The sequence below is a fragment of the Dermacentor albipictus genome, chromosome 1 (assembly GCF_038994185.2).
Source record: "Dermacentor albipictus isolate Rhodes 1998 colony chromosome 1, USDA_Dalb.pri_finalv2, whole genome shotgun sequence".
Lineage (NCBI taxonomy): Eukaryota > Metazoa > Arthropoda > Arachnida > Ixodida > Ixodidae > Dermacentor > Dermacentor albipictus.
Window position 1 is genome coordinate 214007585 of NC_091821.1, and position 19361 is coordinate 214026945.

Sequence of the window (19361 nt, forward strand, 5' to 3'; positions counted from 1 at the left end):
GTTGAGGTATCTGTACAGGAAAAACGTTGATTCACAGTGGGGGAAAATAACTAGGAAGCTTACCAGCAAGTATGCGGCCTGTAGGGTGGGCCACACAGCAACAAAGAACGTAAAGCGGAAAGTCGGAGAGGCTGAAATAATCTCATGGGTGGCGGCAATGGAAAAGAAACCTGCCATGAGTAACTACTTAAGATGAAAAAAACGAAATCGGGAAATAAACAATTTATGATCACTTAAAGGGAAGCTCATTACTTTTCGAAGCGAGATCAGGATGCCTTAGAACACGCACCTATAAAGCGAGATATAAGAAGGAAGAAGCATGGGCTTGCTGCGGTAAAGGTAGGGAAACTATGGAGCATGTTTTATTAGAATGTGAAGACATCTGCCCAGCAGTCGATTTAGGCGCCACCGTGGCCTTCTTGGAGCCCTTGGGTTCAGCGAGAGCAGTGGAAAAGTAAACATGTCCGCAATATGGATTAGTAAGAGGTGATTGGAGAATTGGTGGAAGAAAAGTAGGGAAACGACATGAAAAAATGGAGACGTATAAAAGCAAAGTTCGCGATAGGAGATCGGAAGATTTGGTTGTGGGAGTTCATAGCGTTTTTCTTTTCTTTTTTTCTTGTTTAACCTAGGTAGGACATTAGGCAATATAATAGCAAGAGCTTGGTGGCGCAACCCACCGCCACGTTCCAAAGCGGACGCTCATTGTCCATCCACCCATCCTATGGGATCCACCGTACCACCGTAGAATAAAGAACCAACTTGCACCACCGCTGTCGCGCTCGCGCGTTGGCCGTCTATCTCGCCTGCCCTTGTTCTATTTTATGCGCCCATTTGTTATTCCGTGAGCAGTATTTATCTGACCGATGAGGTTACATGACGAAGCCTCGTCGGAATAACTACTGCTTCGCTCCCGGTTGCAAAAGTGGGTTATAGCGGCGTGAAGAACGCACCGAACTTTAATGTCCCCGAGGAGGACGAAAGGCGCTGTGTCTGGAATCGGAACCTTCACCGTGCTGGTAAGCCCCTGGAGCTGATTAACGGTGTGTGTGCGCTACAGTTCGAAGAAAAGTACGTACTTCGAGACTATGTTCACGTCATTGTTGGAAAGGCAGTGCAGATACCACGTGGAAAACCCTCGCAGTAGCGACCATTCTGCCGAATGTTGCCGAGTACCTGTCGAAGGTGCCAGTACGCGAAAGACCTCCAAGGAAAAAGGTGTGCGCAGAACCTGCAGTGTGTCGCTCGTCTAAGAAACCTTGCTTGCAGGGTTGATGAGATTCAAACGGATGGGCCGGCAATCGGCGTGCAGTACATGCCGTTTGACTTGTGGAATGTGCCTCTACTGACAGAGCAGTGGGCTGCTCACATATTTCCTAACTATGGTGGTGTTGCTTACGTTGGTGCCTCTTTTAACAGTGAGTCTCGCGCTGTAATAATCGAAAAGACTGTCTTCATGAACTCCGGAATACACTCGGGGTATCTTCCAACCGGGAAAACCGGGAATTCTCAGGCATTTTGAATAGTCCGGAAATACTCGGGAAACACTCGGGCAATTTGTGCTTCTGCCAGGGAAAATTGGCTGTCATTTTATTGAAAGCGGACGAAAGTCGTCCTAATGCTGGTTATAGTATAGGGGGTAATCGTAACGAGTTGTCTTTGACGCCGTGTCGTCGGTTGGAGGAGTTGCCAGTGTTTGTACAGGTTACCAAGAAGATGCTTCAAATGGTCCGTGGGGTGAACGAGTGGCAGAACGAGGACGAGAACAGAAAGGACTGTCACACTGAGGAATGATCGGGAAATGCACTGTGCCAGCTCTTGTTTGAAGGAGCTTGAGCTCAAAAAGGAAAGTGTTGGCTGATGCCGAGGCGCAGGTGACCCTCATCCAAATCAAAATAAAGTCTTTGAAACAATGAAATGCAACACTGAGGCATTGTACATGTATGTCAGTACAGTTGGACAGGACAGTCAGGACAGTATGTCAGGACAGTCAGGACAGTTTCCAGCTGCTGGGAGAATCTCACTTGTGACAAAGTTCGGACCTAATACCAACGAGATTGCCATGAGTTGATAGAAATAACTCATTTTCGAAAATATTTGCTTCTGTATGTATCTCTCTTTATTCGTATTTTTAAATGTTCAATTCCATTTGCAATGGGCTTAGCCATTTCTTTTCAAACATAGACATTACCAGTCTATGGCATTACTTTGCCAAACATAGACATTACAGACATCGCGAACAGCTGTTGCGCAGAATACTGAAACTGCTTTGTCGGCCATGGAATGGAATCACTGTTACAATCGCCTACACGCTGCATGTTACATAGCCCAGGTACTCTCATTTATCATGTTCTAACAAACGTCATTTCGCCTAAGATTGCTGGCGTTGTTAACTTTGATATTACGGACCATTACCACATTTTCTTGTCGGTCGAATCCCACAACATATGCAAAATAAAAACTTCAAAAAGGAATTTCTTCGACGCGAAGTTGTTTCACTAGAGAATTTCACACATTGACTGGAACGTTTTTATACATGAACCGAATGTTGAGGCAGCTTTTAACAATTTTTGTGCTAAAATAACGGAAACAATTAGCTCATGCTCGTCATTCTCTCTTACAAACGGTACTCGGCGCCCAGAAGACCATGGATCACGAATAACGTACTGCGGTGTATTCGTAAAAAGGATATCCTACATAAAACAGTTAAATTGAGACCATTTAATCTGGCTTTGAAAAATCGCTTCAAAAAATACTCTCAAACATTATCTAGAACTTTAAAAACCGCTAAACGAGATTATGATCAAAATCAGATTATTAAAAATGGGAACAATAATCGAAAAAATTGGGAACTAATAAAAGAATTTTTGAACATGCCTAAACAACGACCTGTAGCAAATGAACTTAATGATGCTAGCCGCCGTGTCACTAACCCTCCTGATATAGCTAACGCATTCAACAAGTTTTTTTCAAAGGTGACCTCAAGCCAACCTACTCATGTTTCGCACTATGCTCGCTGCTCCCAATCATTTTATTTACGACCTACATCACCGGAGGAGGTTTTTCGTGTATTATGTGGTCTAAAATGCACTGGCCCAGGGTTAGACCTCATTCACCCATCCAAAATTAAACTAGTCGCCCATGAGCTATCGGGTGTTCTTGCTACCCTTATAAATAATATATTTACCAGAAGTATTTTTTCCTCTGTACTAAAACAAGGAAAAGTTGTGCCTGTTTTTAAAAAAGGAGATCCAAGCGTATTGGGTAACTATTGCCCGATAACGATCCTACCATTTTTTAGTAAACTAATCGAAAAACTTCTTGCTGACCGCCTCGTGAAGTACCTTGAAAAATTTAACCTTTTGACACCCCATCAATTCGGTTTCCGCCCTAATTTTTCCACGGAACTTGCTCTAAAAGAATTCACTGACCACGTTAGAAACTTCATTGACAACGGGTACTGGGCCGCGGCGTTATTTATTGATTTTACTAAGGCATTTGATACAATTGACCACATTATACTCTTTTTTTTGTTAGTTTCACTAGGTATCACTGGACCTGCTCTAAACCTTCTACAGAGTTATCTGCTTGACCGTACCCAAGTTGTCCAATTCGCTGATGCCATATCGTAGCCAATAACTACTAATCAAGGTGTTCCGCAAGGATCCATTTAAGGCCCTCTTCTTTTTCTTTTGTATATTAATGACTGGCCTAATTGTCTCAACGATTCAGAATGCATACTTTACGCTCACGATACAACTATATTTGCTGGAGATAAAGACCTTAATAACTTAACAAGAGAGAGAGAGAGAAAATAATGCAGAGAAAGGCAGGGAGGTTAACCAGAGGTAGTTCCGGTTGGCTACCCTGCGCAGGGGGAAGGGTGGAGAGGGATAAAAAGAGAAACAGAGTAGAAGGGGGAGATAGAAAGGGAGACAAGCACGAACAAAGCGCGTACACAACGGAGCGAATAACTTAACAACACGGCTAAACAAAGACCTTAGAAAAATCGCGTCTTGGTGTCTTGACAATGCGCTACAAATAAACGCCACAAAGACATGCTTCATGATTTTTCATACTCATCATAAGCAAACCTCTTTAGTTCCGAGTCTTAATTTACATAACCACGTAATTTATCCATCTGATACGACCACATTTCTTGGTGTTGCTCTTGACTTTCATCTAAAATTTAACAAACACCATATCCCTTGTTAAAAAAATTGGTTTTGGTTTACGTGTATTAATCAAATCTCGACATTACTTTCAGCAACACATCTTACGGTCACTGTTTTACGCATTCATACATAGTCACCTGATATATTGTCTCACATCATGGGGAAACACACATTAAACACACATGTCATGCCTTCATCACTTACAAAACCAAGCAGTACGCCTGATTACATTTAGTTCTCATCTGGCATCTGCTCTCCCACTTTACCAACATATACTAATCCTTCCCCTCACTTACTCATTACAGCTGAAACTTGGTCTTTTAATTTACCGCATCCGAAATCAAGGTGCCGTCATTACAAATATTTCGGGCCCCCAACTACTCAACCATAACATTACAAGATTCTCGGGACAAAATAATATGTTATTACCTAAAGTACGCACAAATTACGGCAAGCAGACAGCGCTCTTTTCGGGAATAATGTTTTGGAATTCATTGCCCGTTAACATCAAGTGCATCCATCCAGAACAATCATTTCATAAAGCATTGAAAATTCACTTGTGGTCAACAGCCTGTTAGTAATAAATAACTTTTATTAACAACGAACTGTGCTTTATTTTTTACGCTTTACATTATGTATAACCGTCTGGTACTTAATTCGTTTTATGTACTTCTCTGTATAATTATGTTCTAATGTAGTTGTGTATTCTAGTTATTTAATTTATCTTTGCTAGTACTGTTTCACTGATCTGTAACACCACTGCCTGTCTGTATTTGATTTTTTTTTGTATTTAGCACAGGAGGGCCCCTTGGCAGTTTAAACTCTGGGACCTCCTTCTATACTAATATTTACCATATACCTTCCTGTATTCAATAAACAATAAACAAAACAAAAAACAAACAAAACTGTGCATTTGACTATCCCTCCACTCAGTTTTCTATATTGAATAAAATAAACATTAGTCCTTACTCCTTATTCAAACTGAATTAAGTCGTTTTTTATTTTTTTAGCATGCTTACTAGAAAGTGACAGCATCGGGCGACATGGTGTCAGCCCGGCTTGACATAAAGTTCTGAGTGACGAATGAAATTTTGCAAAGGCACTCAGGGAAAATCTGGAAAACTAGGGGAATTTGAAGATGTCAACTTGGTAGACACCTTGTACACGAGACGTTGTCTGCCGGACGTATGTTTGCCGTACGTTAATATCGGAACCACTCTCGCATACCATGGAAGAGGTGAAACAGGTGCTGCATGACCCTTCTCGTCCTGTTTTACAGCGCAGCTGTCTATGGCTAGGATCCCGAGATTTCTTGGCGTAACGTCGACAGAAAACTATCATCACCTATGGCTCATACCTCCGTAAGGCAGAGGCTACAAGCCCTTGCCAGAGTGAAGCGAACAGTGCATACATTCTCTGGAATCACGCATACTACAGAACAGCATACGTTTCCATAAAGAACAAGCTCAAAACAAGCACCCGAACCACGGGTATAATTGATGATAAGGCACTCCTGCGCCTTATGCGAAGACATGCAATGCGACGCACATTGCGCTCCCCGCATACGTTTTCCGGTAAAGATTACCGTTGCGCAAACTGCCGCGGCAACGGCAGCTTGACTGTTGCATACAAAGCAGGGAGTGACGTAACTACACTTTCGTACATGAAAGAAGATCCCGCCTAGCAACTTATTTGTGTTGTGACACGCACGTTTAATCAGGACTCCTGAAGAGCAGCGTGTATATGAGGCGCGGCGAATTTTTCTTCTCTCTGGCCCACTCTTTGTAGGCGCACGAAGTAGCGGCGCAAGCCAAGTCGCTGGCCGTCGAAACGTAATAATTAGGGAAAGTGCATGTGAATGTCGCCACGTGAATAATTTCAACTTACGTCGCAATGGGTGGGTAATCGTTCTAGCTGTCGTTTGCAACATGGATTGGAGTCCACTTCTTATGTCTAAATAAAGCGCTCTCTGCAGAACAAGACCTGTGTGTGTGCTGAATGTTTTTTCAGTGCAGTTTCCGAGTCGTGCCACCAGTACGTGCTTTGACTCGCATGTACCAATGAAATCTTTTGAACTTGTGTATCCGCAAGAAAAAAAAAAAGAACAAGAAAACGAAGCAACTGGGTTTCTGTCCCCTCTTTCTGTCTCTTCTGCATATTGGAGAACGTGGTGGAGCGTACTGAAACGCGTTTTTCACCCGGGCGGGGAGACGTCCGACGCGTTGCATACATGAAGGGTGCAGGTGAAATAAGGTGAAAGGTGCAACAGCGCCACCTGTGCGTTTCTGGGAAAACCGCTTCACCGCGCAGCCTTCCCACTGTCCACTACGCCTAATCTAGTATACCGCACTTCTTTCACGCTCGGAAAAACACTTATGTAGCACGTATTGAGCAACAGAAAGCTGTATCGGGAGTTTTTCATGTCGCTCTACAGTTTTCTCATTCACACTATTCGTCTAATGATAAAATTCGAGAAGTTGATTAATTAAGAGTAATTATCCAATTAGGCGGTATGAAAAAAATAATTTGAGCATATAAAGCGACAGCAAACCTTGGTTCTGTCCAGCTACGTGGCATTCGCATATTTTAAAGCTCTGGCTAAAGTTAGCTGGGACACCCTATATATATATATATATATATATATATATATATATATATATATATATGGGGAGAGAGAGAGAGAGACAACCCCCCTACCCCCGCCGTAAAAGAAAGTTTTTATTATGCACTTATCTGTAAATTCATCAGCCATGTGTCTTTTAATCGCCTGTGTCTGTGATGATCATCATCGTGGGCTGCGCTGTGTCTTCCGGTCCGAATAAAAGGCTGTACGAAATACTGCCCCAATAAACAGGGTGCCTTCTTTTTAGCTGCACCAAATTAAAAAAAAAGCCTTTTGCGGAAAGTGAAATTCCCGCCCTTGATCTAAATTACTTCAGGAGACATCCATTACCTCTACGAGAAATTAAAATAATTGAATAACTAGCATTGTTACGCTAATTAACTTTTTCTTTAATTTTGTACGGCACATATGTTAATCTATGAATTATAGCTCGTGAGTTCGCAAGGCGTATCTACTTGGAACGATTTCCCTGGGCTGTACCAGTTTTGCGATATTAATTTTCAACGTGTTCGACGAGTTGTATTGGCGTTTCAGTTACTTTTGTGCTTCAATGTGTCGAACAGCTATTTTTTTAAGTGTACAACTCTAATTAGGCAATGACAAACAATATCAAAATTTTGTAAATTGCATCGAATAGTACATCTAAAGCGAATGAAATTGATGTATTATACATGCCTCACGAATAGACCACTAATATGTGAGCAGGATTTTTGCGAAAAACTTGTAGACAATGTAACAAATTCATGTAAGATGCAAGTCATGTAAGATTCATATATCTAATTTGTCCACTGTGGATGATCTAACGGATGAAGTTTACAGTACTACGATATCTATCTGTTCTTGGTGCAGAGCCTCCGAAGTTGTAAACTTCGTGCTTCTTTTTCTAAACGTTTTTCAATATTCATTAAAAAGGTCCAGGACTTAAACAGAAAATCCGCTTCAATAGTCACTAGAATTTAACTTTCTCTCTCAAGTGCGACAAATTTCATTAAAATTGGTCTACCGGTAATCTCAGAAAAGCGTTTCTGCGTTTTACGTGTATTTGAATAGGCACCATCGGAGTTGGGCCCGAGCTAAAGTCTTCAGAGGACAATAAACCATAGAAACCACCTACCATAAAGCTGGAGAAGGCTTTGTGTTTTCTGCATACACTAAAACTGGGAAGCGAAACCTTCTAAGCAATAGAAAAATCTCATTGGTATTCAGATCAACATAACTTTACTATTTCTCAGCTTCGGAGGGGGAGAAAGCACTTGATTCAGTGCATTACGTTATTGCTATTGTATTTATTGAAATACATTATTATTTTACGAACAGAAATTATGTCCATTAAAAAAGATGGCAGGCTCACCTGTACTTGATGTCTAAGCAATGGGAAGTATTCATGGTTAGTAGAGAACGGTTGTATGAATAATTCAATGAACTGTTTTAAGCGAGCGGTCGTGTCGAGATTACAGCTGATGCGGAAATTTCAAGATGCTGCTGCCACCCGTCTTTCAATACTGACCGGTTTGGTTTTCCAACAATGTAATCAAGCCATCTAATTTGGTATTTTTTTAGCGTTTGTTTCAGCATGTTCATGCCCTTGTAGTATACCTGTAAAATTGGTTGATCATATGTATTTGGAAGTCTCATCTGTAAAGCAAACGCCAACTTCTTTAACACACAAGTTGAGAATTAGGCTTGTCCTTTCCGATTTAGTCATGGTAGAAAAAAAAATGCAGTCCCCACACATTGTTGGGAATGGGTGAAAGCGAGGCTTTCATCCGGCCAGCAAGGCTAAATGGCGCACTACGACGACGGACTCGCTGTAGCTTTTGGTGATGAACGCGTCCCTCAGCCACCATGGCGTACTTTGCGGAGCAATTGCACGTTTTATTCAGCTTTGAAACGTGTTGAATCGCAGGATACGACGTGCTAGACTTTGTATAAACACGCCACAGCGCCACGGTATGATGAGAGTCGCACAGCGAATTTTGCGACGAGCGCGTGTGGTAACTTCTGTTTTCATCACCAATTAGGTGGTGTGCGCGCTCACTCTTTGTAATTAAGTTGTCCCTACGCGACGGAGCTAACGTGCCAAGCGTCTCGGAAATTCGTAAGCGTGTTTTATTCCGCCTTTTCAGGCATGTGTCCGTGTCTTAAAACGTCACGCTTCTGTGCTGGGGGAACCGGGCTCGAAATGAAATCATATTTCCGGGGGAGGGGGGGGGTAAAGGGGGCCCGGCCAGCTTTCAGACCCTCCCCCCCCAATATATATAAATGACATTTAAAATAACATTTAACAGTTGCACTTGAAGAGACATCGTGTGACCTCGAAGAATTGTTCGCTAAAGGGACGGCCTTATATAAATGTTTAGCAGACCTCATAAAAGGAGACAGTTCACGTACACAGCCTGACTCCTCTGCGCTTGTCCTCCTATTGTCAAGATTTGCAGAAATGAAGCGAAATCATGAATTAAATGCCGTGCACGTCCGCACCAACAGCGATGCAGTAAGCTATTAGCCACAATAAAGTTTTAGAGGAAAGGTCGAGGCAATCCAAAAGAAGCCGCAAATGATGTAGATGAGCAAATTCTGGTAATGGTACGTAAGTTGTGTGTGGGGGGAGGGGGTAGCCTTTGGCATCGCCGAGGGGGGCAGAGCCCCCCCCTCCCCCCGGAAAACGCCGGAGGGCGATGGGTCGTCCAAATATATATATATATATATATATATATATATATATATATATATATATATATATATATATATATATATTGTCACGTGATGGTGACGTAGAAGAACACAGTAGCAATACTGTGAACGACAAAACTTTTATTGAGCAAACCTGTGCCCACAAGACAGGCTACACTTATAGCTCAACGATAGCGGCGAACACGGTCGGCGATCGTCGAAAATTTGATCAGCGGGTCAAGCGCGTCGGTTTTTATACAACAGTCGTCGAATGTTCCAGACTAATCGTTGGGAGCCGCGTGCCTTCCACAAAGTTCTACACCATTCGCGTCAGGCGATGAAATCAGATAGCATAAGGTTCGGCGACAACAGACAGCGAATAGAAGCATCGATAACTTTCCAGAAACTTCGGATACATGCAGGCGCGTCCCGCGCTGTGCGATAACATTTGTTAGAGGGCGAAACGTGGTCGCTCGATAAAGCTAAGCTCGATAAAGCTTAGCTCGATAAAGCTAAGTATATATATATATATATATATATATATATATATATATATATATATATATATATATATATATATATATATATATATATACATGCTCGTGGTCATGTGTCAAGGTCACACTCAAATTGGTGAACTGCAAGGACTGAATGATCGTCTGTTGTCTCGTTTCTTCTGTCATTGTGTATATCTGCGCTGCAATTCACCAATATGTTGTACCAAACACTGCAGCTACGTTACTGTCACCTTAAGGCCACATTAACGGCGAGAAACTGGCACACACACACACGCACACGCACACACACACACACACACAAACACACACACACATACACACCACCACCATCATCATCATCATCACATCACAACAACAACAACAACAACAACAACAACAATAATAATAATAATAATAATAATAATAATAATAATAATAATAATCAGCCTGGTTACGCCCACTGCAGGGCAAAGGCCTCTCCCATACTTCTCGAACTATCCCGGTCATGTACTAATTGTGGCCACGTTGCCACAATTAACACACATCAAAGTGGGGGAAATAAGCAAAGAAAGCTACCGCTTTAAAAAAACAGTGCCGTTGGCCCTGACCAGCTTCCGTTCCAGAACCGGAGAATTGGGGCGAAGCGTGCTCGAGCTATAAAAAGTGCAAAGTGCAACAGATGCAGGCATGAACCAGATGAATCAGCCAGGCAGGCGCTCCGACGCTGCTTCCGGCGCTGCAGATGCTGGCGCTTTGAAGCTGGACAGTTTCACAGGTCAGGAGTTTACGTTGCGCTTTAGAATCCAGCTGAATGTATATATTGTGGCACGACAAAGGGGGGTATCTCTTCTTGATTGTTCATAACCAGAGTTCAACATGTTTTATATGCGCGCGCGGCAGAGGTGTATATGTAAATGCACATGAAGATGACACGCAGAACTACATGTTGAACTTATCGTAGTTATTAATTTCGTTGCCCCCGTCTTTCCGAAACGGCCGAAGTTAAGAGATGGTTGTTGTTTTCGCGTAGGAAATTCATGCATATGACGTTCCAATGGACAGGTCCTGTTCTGGTGCTAATGTGGAAAAAAGGGTGGTAGTCAACGATGCTTACGACTTTTGAGAAACAACGTATTGCACTCGCTTGCATAGGAAACAGCGCCTACATCGAAAACTGCGGTATACCGAGCACTCGTCACCTCCCGACAAACTATATGATCACAAGCATGAAGCGCATGCGCAACGCTCGCATTAAGTTCAAGGCACGCGGGATGTGCTTTGTGAGACCAAGTAAGGGGGCCGCATTTTACAACGATCAATTTCATTTTTCATTATTGTCGCCTTTCTTCATTGTCTCTGACGCCACTATTCGCGACATGTCGAGCGATGTTAGTATATTTAGACATGTATATTTAGACATGTGTATTTAGACATGTCGAGTGAGTGATGTTAGTATATTTTAGACATGTGGACATTAAGTATAGTAGTGCGTCGATTACAGAACCCTTTGTAACTCCTCTTGTAACTGACCTGGGCTGTCGAAATGAGCCACCAGTTTCAACGATTTGAGTTCTGTGGGTTCAACTACGTAATATTTATAGTAAGGAAAAGCCACGCATACCAATGGCTTCATGCTTGCAGAAGAGGATATGGTCATCAATACTGTCGATGGTTTTAGTTAAATGCACGGAAATCTCCTTTCATCTAAAGCGTGCTTAATGTCATCAGTGAAATAGATGTGCTATCTCCGCAGAATAACCTGCACGCAAACCGTATTGTTGTGGTGTCACAAAGTTATATTTGCTAATGTAGAGAGGCAGATGAATGATAAGCATCTGTACGATAATTTTACTAAACAGCAGCAACAAAGAAACTAGCTTATAGTTAGAAATCACTTCTGCATAGGTCACTTTTTAAGAGCTACTTTTTCATGCCTCAGTTGTTGCGGGAAAGTATTTTTCCCTGTGCATACAGATTATAATTTGCTAAAGAGGAGGGTTGACGTAATGGGTGATTAGCCATATTTATCAGGCCCTAGGTCACGTACGACCATGTAAGTACTTCCCGACGTCACCCTAGTCAACGTTGCCCTTAAATGCGTCGATGTCGAAGGTCGCGAAGCACGCTGAACGGAACACAGTCAATGCGACGTGGCACGAGGGCGAGTGATGATCTCCTCCTGATATCTTATCAAGAAGAAAAAATGACGTGCTGACTACCCACGCGTAATGCGTCATCACGTTCGACGTTGTGATAAGACATGTTGTAATGACGCTGCCCTCCATCGTGGAAAACAGGCCAATGGAATGGAATGGAAAAAACTTTATTTCTCTATATCTCAGAGAGATTGGCGGTGGGCCGGTGTCTTCATGTTTTGAGTCCTGGCCACTTCACAAGGTCGGCGCCCCTATTCCAGGGCACCGCTGAGTCTTGCTGCCTCGCAGGCGTGCTGCACAATTGCCCGTTGGGCTGCGAGCTCGCTGCTGGTGAGCAGACCCTCCCATTGTTCCGCACTTGGGTTATTTACTTTATGGAATGCGAAATTACGCTTGCATTCCCACGTGATGTGGTATAACGTGGGGGTTGTTCCGCACCACGGACATATATCCCTGTACTGGGTAGGGAACATCTTGTGTAATGTGTGCAGGTTGAAGAACGTACCCGCTTGCAGTCTTCGCCAGCTTACTGCCTCATGTTGTGTGAGCGATGTGTGGGGTGGGGGGTATTTAAGTCTCCTTCCTCTGTAGTGGTTAAGTATTTCTGCATACGTCGGCTCCACCGTTAAGGGGGCCTCTAGGGTTTCCGACTGCCCTGCTCGGTGCGTGAGTTCGCGAACTAGGCGGTCCACCCTTGAGTTGCCCTCTTTGCATCATTATTAATGACGATATAAACATCGCTGCACGCTTGCTCGTCACGTGACCTTTTCCTCGTCTTTTCCTGCCTCTTCTTCGTCGCGTCTACGACGAAACGCAGTGTGTGTTATTCGGGTCACTTTTTTAACAGGCATGTTTCTTCATTGATTCACTGATTAGTCAGATCGAAAAGTTGCTGTCAGCACCGATGGGCCACCGATGGACCACTGGTGAGCCACTACATCGGCCACTGGATTTATATTTAACTGGATTAAAACCGGATTAATACCGACCACTTGGAGTTCTTTAACGTGTACCGAAAGCACAATGGTATCGTACAATCCCGTCTGGTGCCACATCCCACGGCACAGTCGGCAATCATTCCTCGCAGTAAAACACGTTGTGGGGCTAGTTGAAATGAAATAGCGCCTTGTCCTGTCTTTTGTTCCTTCTTTGTGTGCCGTTACCGTTGGCGCTTCATTTTTTGAAATCATTCCTCGACCGAAATTAAGCGGCCGGCATTCGCATGGTGGAAAGATCTCATTTATTTTTCGATATGAGCGTGCATCATATGGAATAAATGTCATGCGATTGCGAGGTGATGGGATTTCGCAGACATCCGCATCGGAAGTTGGAGGTTTTTCTCTGCATCCACAACAGGCTTTACTGTTAGTTTGTGTGAGGTTAAAGTAATTTTATATGATCTAACTATATGTATGGAACCTTGGTACGTTCAGATCGTTGCAGTGATTTCGAATTGTTGTGCAAACCTTTGTGGCAGACCCAAGCGTGACAACGTGCTGTTGGTGAAGCAACGCGACTGCGCTGCGCTGCGATAAACAACGCAGGAACAGACCTCCTCGCATCACGCGCTGTAATATTATCGTTATCATCTCGCCTAGTATCATCACCTGGCAACACGTGCAAGAAAATCGTCTTCATGATCATCGGCTCACTACAACCATCCCCGCGTGCCCGCGTTCCAAGCAGAAGCTTGTCTGTTTTCGAATCATACATGAAGGCAATACTGTGGCGTAAGCTTCTTTTCATCCTAATGGTTGACAAAGAAGCCGGAAAGGCAGAAATGGAGAAATTTTACTTAACATCAGCCAGCACAAAGTGAGGGCGTACACTGGACATCACACCTGTATTCCGCCTTCTAAATCGTTTTATCATGGAGGTGTCCCGACGTGGGACCATCCGGGTGCGCGACGAGTTCGCGTCCTCGCCGGTCCTCCTATAAAATTCACTCACTCACTCACTCACTCACTCACTCACTCACTCACTCACTCACTCACTCACTCACTCACTCACTCACTCACTCACTCACTCACTCACTCACTCACTCACTCACTCACTCACTCACTCACTCACTCACTCACTCACTCACTCACTCACTCACTCACTCACTCACTCACTCACTCACTCACTCACTCACTCACTCACTCACTCACTCACTCACTCACTCACTAAACGTGATGTTAGTGCGCAGTTTGCGTTGCAGCAGAGAGCCTAGCCCTGGGTACAAACATCAATAACCGTTGGACAAATAAAGTATATTCCTATCCTATCCAGCAGAGCTTATAAATTATGACGTCGCTGTTGGAGCGACGTTTATTTCGCCCGAGTACTCGGCATCGAACCAGCAAAGGCATACACCCGATGATGATGATCACGCATGGAACTGAAGATTAGGATCGATCAACGTAGGATGATGACGATATTATACAGATGAAGATGTTTTCCCCACTTTGTATTACTGACCAATTATGTGTATTCTGTAAATGTACTACCCCCCCCCACTTATGTAATATACCAAGCAGGGGCCTTTAGGAGAATAATAATAAATGATGATGATGATGATGATGATGATGATGATGAAGAATGCGAGCGGAATAAACGCCCATAATATACGTATAAGTGACTCAGTGGAAGGAAGAAGGTGCGATTTTCTGCTACCTGTAAGGGAGCACGGCTCGGCATTAGGGGGAGGGGATAGGGCGATAGAGGAAGAGAGATGAAGGAGTGGGGAGAGGTAGGTAAGGTGTGGAAAGGTTCAGCAACAGCATTGTGCCGTGGCAGGAGACCGCAAGGAGTAGGTGGCCAGGGGTGCGGCTACATAGTGGCAAGACCAGCCGCAGCAGCAAACTCGAGGAAGGCTTGCAGTGCTGCGAATGGGGATTGGCGGGGAAAGGGCAGGTCCTTCACTGAGTTGGCCGGAAGGCCAAGGCGTTGATATGCGGTCGTCATCGCCCGTCATATTGTGACGGGCGATGACTGATGAGGGCTGGGCAGCGGCACAGGATGTAGTCAAGGGCTTCCGAGGAGCCGCATCTCCTACGTGCAGGTGATAAGATGCCCCTACGCTGTATTTTCTTGCGGTGGGCCATGCGCTGCCTGTCGTAAGGTGTAGGAGCAGAACTTACCCTTGCCTGTTAAGGCCTTTCTAGGGAAGTGGCCGGGGTGGTTTGCCGCTAGCCACGCGTGTGTCTGTTTGGGCTGAAGTCAGCAATTCGAGCAGTTAGTGCCGCGTGAAATCGGATGCCGTTACTGCTGTGGTGACTCCGACAGAGTCATGATGCGCTGCTTTGGCTACTGCATCCGCCTCTTCATTTCTGCCTATCCCTACGTGTGAGGGGAGCCAGTGAAGTGACAGGGAGGTGCCACTCCTTTGGATGGCTGCGAGTTTGACTAGGAGTAGGGCAACTGTGACTCCTGCTCGAGTCAGGTTGGAGTGGTGCCTGAAGAGCCTGTATAAAATCCGCGATGATGGCCACGGCTACCTTCGGTGGATCTACGGCGAGGTAGTCTGCTGCCGTGGAGCTGGCAGCAAAAGGGAGGTGGCACTGCAGGGTCTCTCCAATTGCAGGAAATACGCAGGCTGCTTCTGCCGAGCCATTGGCAAGGAGGGCAGATCCGTCCGTGAAGACGTGGATTTGTCCATCTAGTTCATGCAGCTTGGACATGGCTGCCTGCTGGAGTTCGCATGTGGGGTTCCTCTTCTTCTGCTTGCTTTAATTCCAGCTGGAGATGGACCTCGAGTGGCTGCTGATGGGTGGGGGGGGGGGTGATGGCGTTATTGCTCTGTGAGGCTGGCCTACCAACTCGTCATATAGTGCCTAGATGCTGCCCATCCAAGAAGAGGCTCGGCTTCGCAGTATACGCACTAGGGCTTTGCCTTCTGGAGCGTGGTTTAGTCTGTCTGCGTGGAGAAGTCCCTGCCGCAACAGGAGCAGCGAGAGGGGCCAGGCTCGGGCTTCTACCACTGAAGCAGCCACCGGGGATCGGCGCGGTAGCCCAAGGAGTGTTCTAATAGACTCCCTGTGATGCAGTTCCAGCTGGTTCTTGCGGGTCAGCGTCAGGTTTGCCAATGGGAGCGCATACATGAACACGGAGGTGGTGACAGTAAGGTACAGTCGGAAGGCTCATCGTGATGTGCAGCCCTTAACTCGTTGGAGAAGCCGGCTGACTGCTGTTCTTACACTGCATGCCTTGATGGCGGCGGCCTTGCAAGCAGGTATTCATGTTAGGCTGTGGTCAACTTGGAACCCCAGGTACGTGACAACCTTCTTCCATGGGGTGGGCGTAACTCCAAACACCAGCTTCCCGACAGTGGAAAGATCAGCTTTTGGATGGATCAGTAGGGCCTCTGTTTTTGCTGAGGAGAATAGGATCCCGATGCTCTGGAAGTAGGTAGCCACTGCCTCCAGGGAGCGTTGCAATGATGATAAGATAGCCTGAAGGTTCCGTCTGAGTCCGCGCGTCCATATTGCCACATCTACATTAACCGAGCACTGGGTCGGGAACCTTAGGTCAGCTGGGATTGTCGCAGGGAGTCCAGTCAGTGCCGCATTGAAGAGGAATGGACTCGGGACGGAGCTCTGGGGGCGCCCACAGCCACCTTGCGGGGGTACTCAGGGTCCAGCCGACTCACATGGAATGTCCGGCTTGTCAGGAACGAGGTGGTGATCTGGCGGAGGCAGCCCACGATGCCGAGTTCATCCAGCGCGCTCTCGATGGCCACGTGTGGGGGGCCGTCGAACGCACTCTGGACATCCAGGAGTATGCAGCAGAGTAGGCAGCGTCGATGCCATTGTATTCTGTGCGGTGCTCTGGCTGTCGAGTTCTTAGCGCTCACCTTTCAAATCGGCCTCTGACGTATGGCAGATTGAGGTGTTGAAGGTCAGGATTGGGCTGGTCTTTGGGCATGAAAGAGCGGATGGTAGCAGCCTGAGCTGCCTTACCCATGCATTGGTAGAGGTTCTGGTCCACTGGTCCCCTCCCACCTGTTAGGGTGATGGAGATTGGCAGGTGTGACCCACCGTAGCTGTGCCACGCAACCGTGTGGCTGCGTGACACAGCTATAGTGGGTCCCTTGTGTTGAGAGGCTGACGTCGATGGCCGTGCAGATCGTGCGCGTGCTGCCCTGCGGAAGCAAGTGAATGACTCGGTGTTCAGGACCTGCAAGTCCATGAGGTGGAACACCTCCACTAGGTACTTCCCTCGTTTGCAGCATCTGCCGCTTCCCCAAGCTGTATCATGTGCATTCATTTCGCCGCAAAGGAGGTAGTCGCGGCCGAGACGCGTCGCCAGCTGCAGGAGGGTTGAAGGGTCTCACCGTTGGTTAGGTCGCACGTAGATGAAGGCTGCTGTTGTGTCCACCCATCGGAGCCTGATGGTCATGGCACAGCATTCCAGTGACCCTTGTCAGGTCATCCAGGTCGTCCTCTGCTTGTGACAGTTCGCAACGTGCATAGATGGTACAGTGGGGGCTGCCCTGTGGGTGATGGCTCTCCAGGCAGGGGGCAGCTACGCATGTAGACAAGGTGCAGGATGTGGCGGCGGAATAACTTATGTACCCAGGGAGTTGCAGGTCTCTAGCGGCCGCATATACCGTTTGCAGAGCGAGTACGTCATAATCACTCTGCTGGAGATGCATCGAGAGGTCTGGTCAATTGCCGCCGCCGCAGCGAGAATGCGTTTCACCGGATAACAGTGGGGCGGCGGCTGGTCCTGCTGGTGCTAGCCATGATAGTGACTTGAGTTTGGGAGTCCATCTGCCTGGGGGCAGATAGCTCGCACTAGGTTGTCCTCTGGGAGCAGCTCTGCAACTGACCGCAGCAGAAGTTTAGTTTGGTCCAGCTGCTGAGCCAGTACCGCTAAGGTTGGAGGATGTGCTGCGCTTGGGAAAAATGTACACATTACCATGAAATTGAAGCCGGCATAGTCTAGGGATGCAATATTTCCAGAATTTTTTAGCGGGAAGAAATAAAGCCGCTTTTTTTCCAGCACATTTTAGAAATCATGAGAAAAAGGGAAACGCCAGTAAAAGCAGCTGATATTTATTGTTCCAGTAATAAAATATAATTATCCTTCAATACATGCGATAATTACGCAGAGAACACGCAGACACTAGAATGTACATCTAGTTCTCTTCTACGAAAGATTGCTCATCTGATAATTATGAAAAAGGTTGCTTGGTGTCTGCGTCACCCTCGCTAGACACTCGCATTAGAATCTATCGCGGCTGCTTCCACACTCAAATTTGTTTGTTTGTACGTTGACGAGTTTTCAAACGTGTTTATTGTGAGCCTGTAGTGAAGCTTATTATGAACATTTCAAAACAAAAACAAGTCTCGTTCGCAACTGGCAGATGACGAAGGTATCTGCAGCAGCCTAGAATCTATATAACTGTCAGCGACTGATAAGTGCAAGGCCTTGCCACCAGGTTGTCGGTTTCTTGTGACTCGTGGAGCCGCAGACGTCAGTCCTGCACCAAAACCGAGAGTGTGTCCTGTATTCCGTCGCGTTTAAAAGCTACGCTACGTTTTTGAAACGAAACTGAAAGCATATATAATGTAGACACTTGAAAACTCTCCAGTTGTTTTGCTCTAGTCGTCGTCGCTTCTAGAATTGTATGCTGCCCAGAAGAGAATTGCAAGTATAACTTCATGTGGAATTTTTTGTTCAATTTCTCTCTGTTGGCAAAAAAGCAAACAAAAGCAAACAAACAGTCTTTCCTCCCACTTTTTCAGGATTTTCTTTTCCGGCCCTTACATCTCTAGTAGGGGCAACACCCAAGGTATATTGACTTTGCAACGCCTCTGAGCCAACAACAATGCCAGAGCGTCTGCAGCGGACATGAGGTAGACCGAGGAAACGAGCAGAGATGCAACCATTACGCACCCAGTGAGCGCTTGCTTGCATGTTTGTGTGTATGGTGGGAAGGGAGAGTGCGTTGGTTAATGTTCGTGTGTTTGCAAGATATATTGCTAACCATTCTATAACTAAAATTGCTCACCTTGTCTTACATTCTTGACAAAGTTATTGCTCGGAATTTTGAGAAAGAACTACAGCCCACAAACAAACGTCATGAAACAAACACCGACAGCGCATGTTCTTTATGTTAAATCTTCTCAAACGGAAATATTAAAATGCGAACAAACAATAACAGAAACTTGGAAATTACGTAATTTTTTGACGCGGCTGTGCACTGCTTCCAGGATCGGCCCACGCATGATGCCGTGTTTCTACCAGAAAA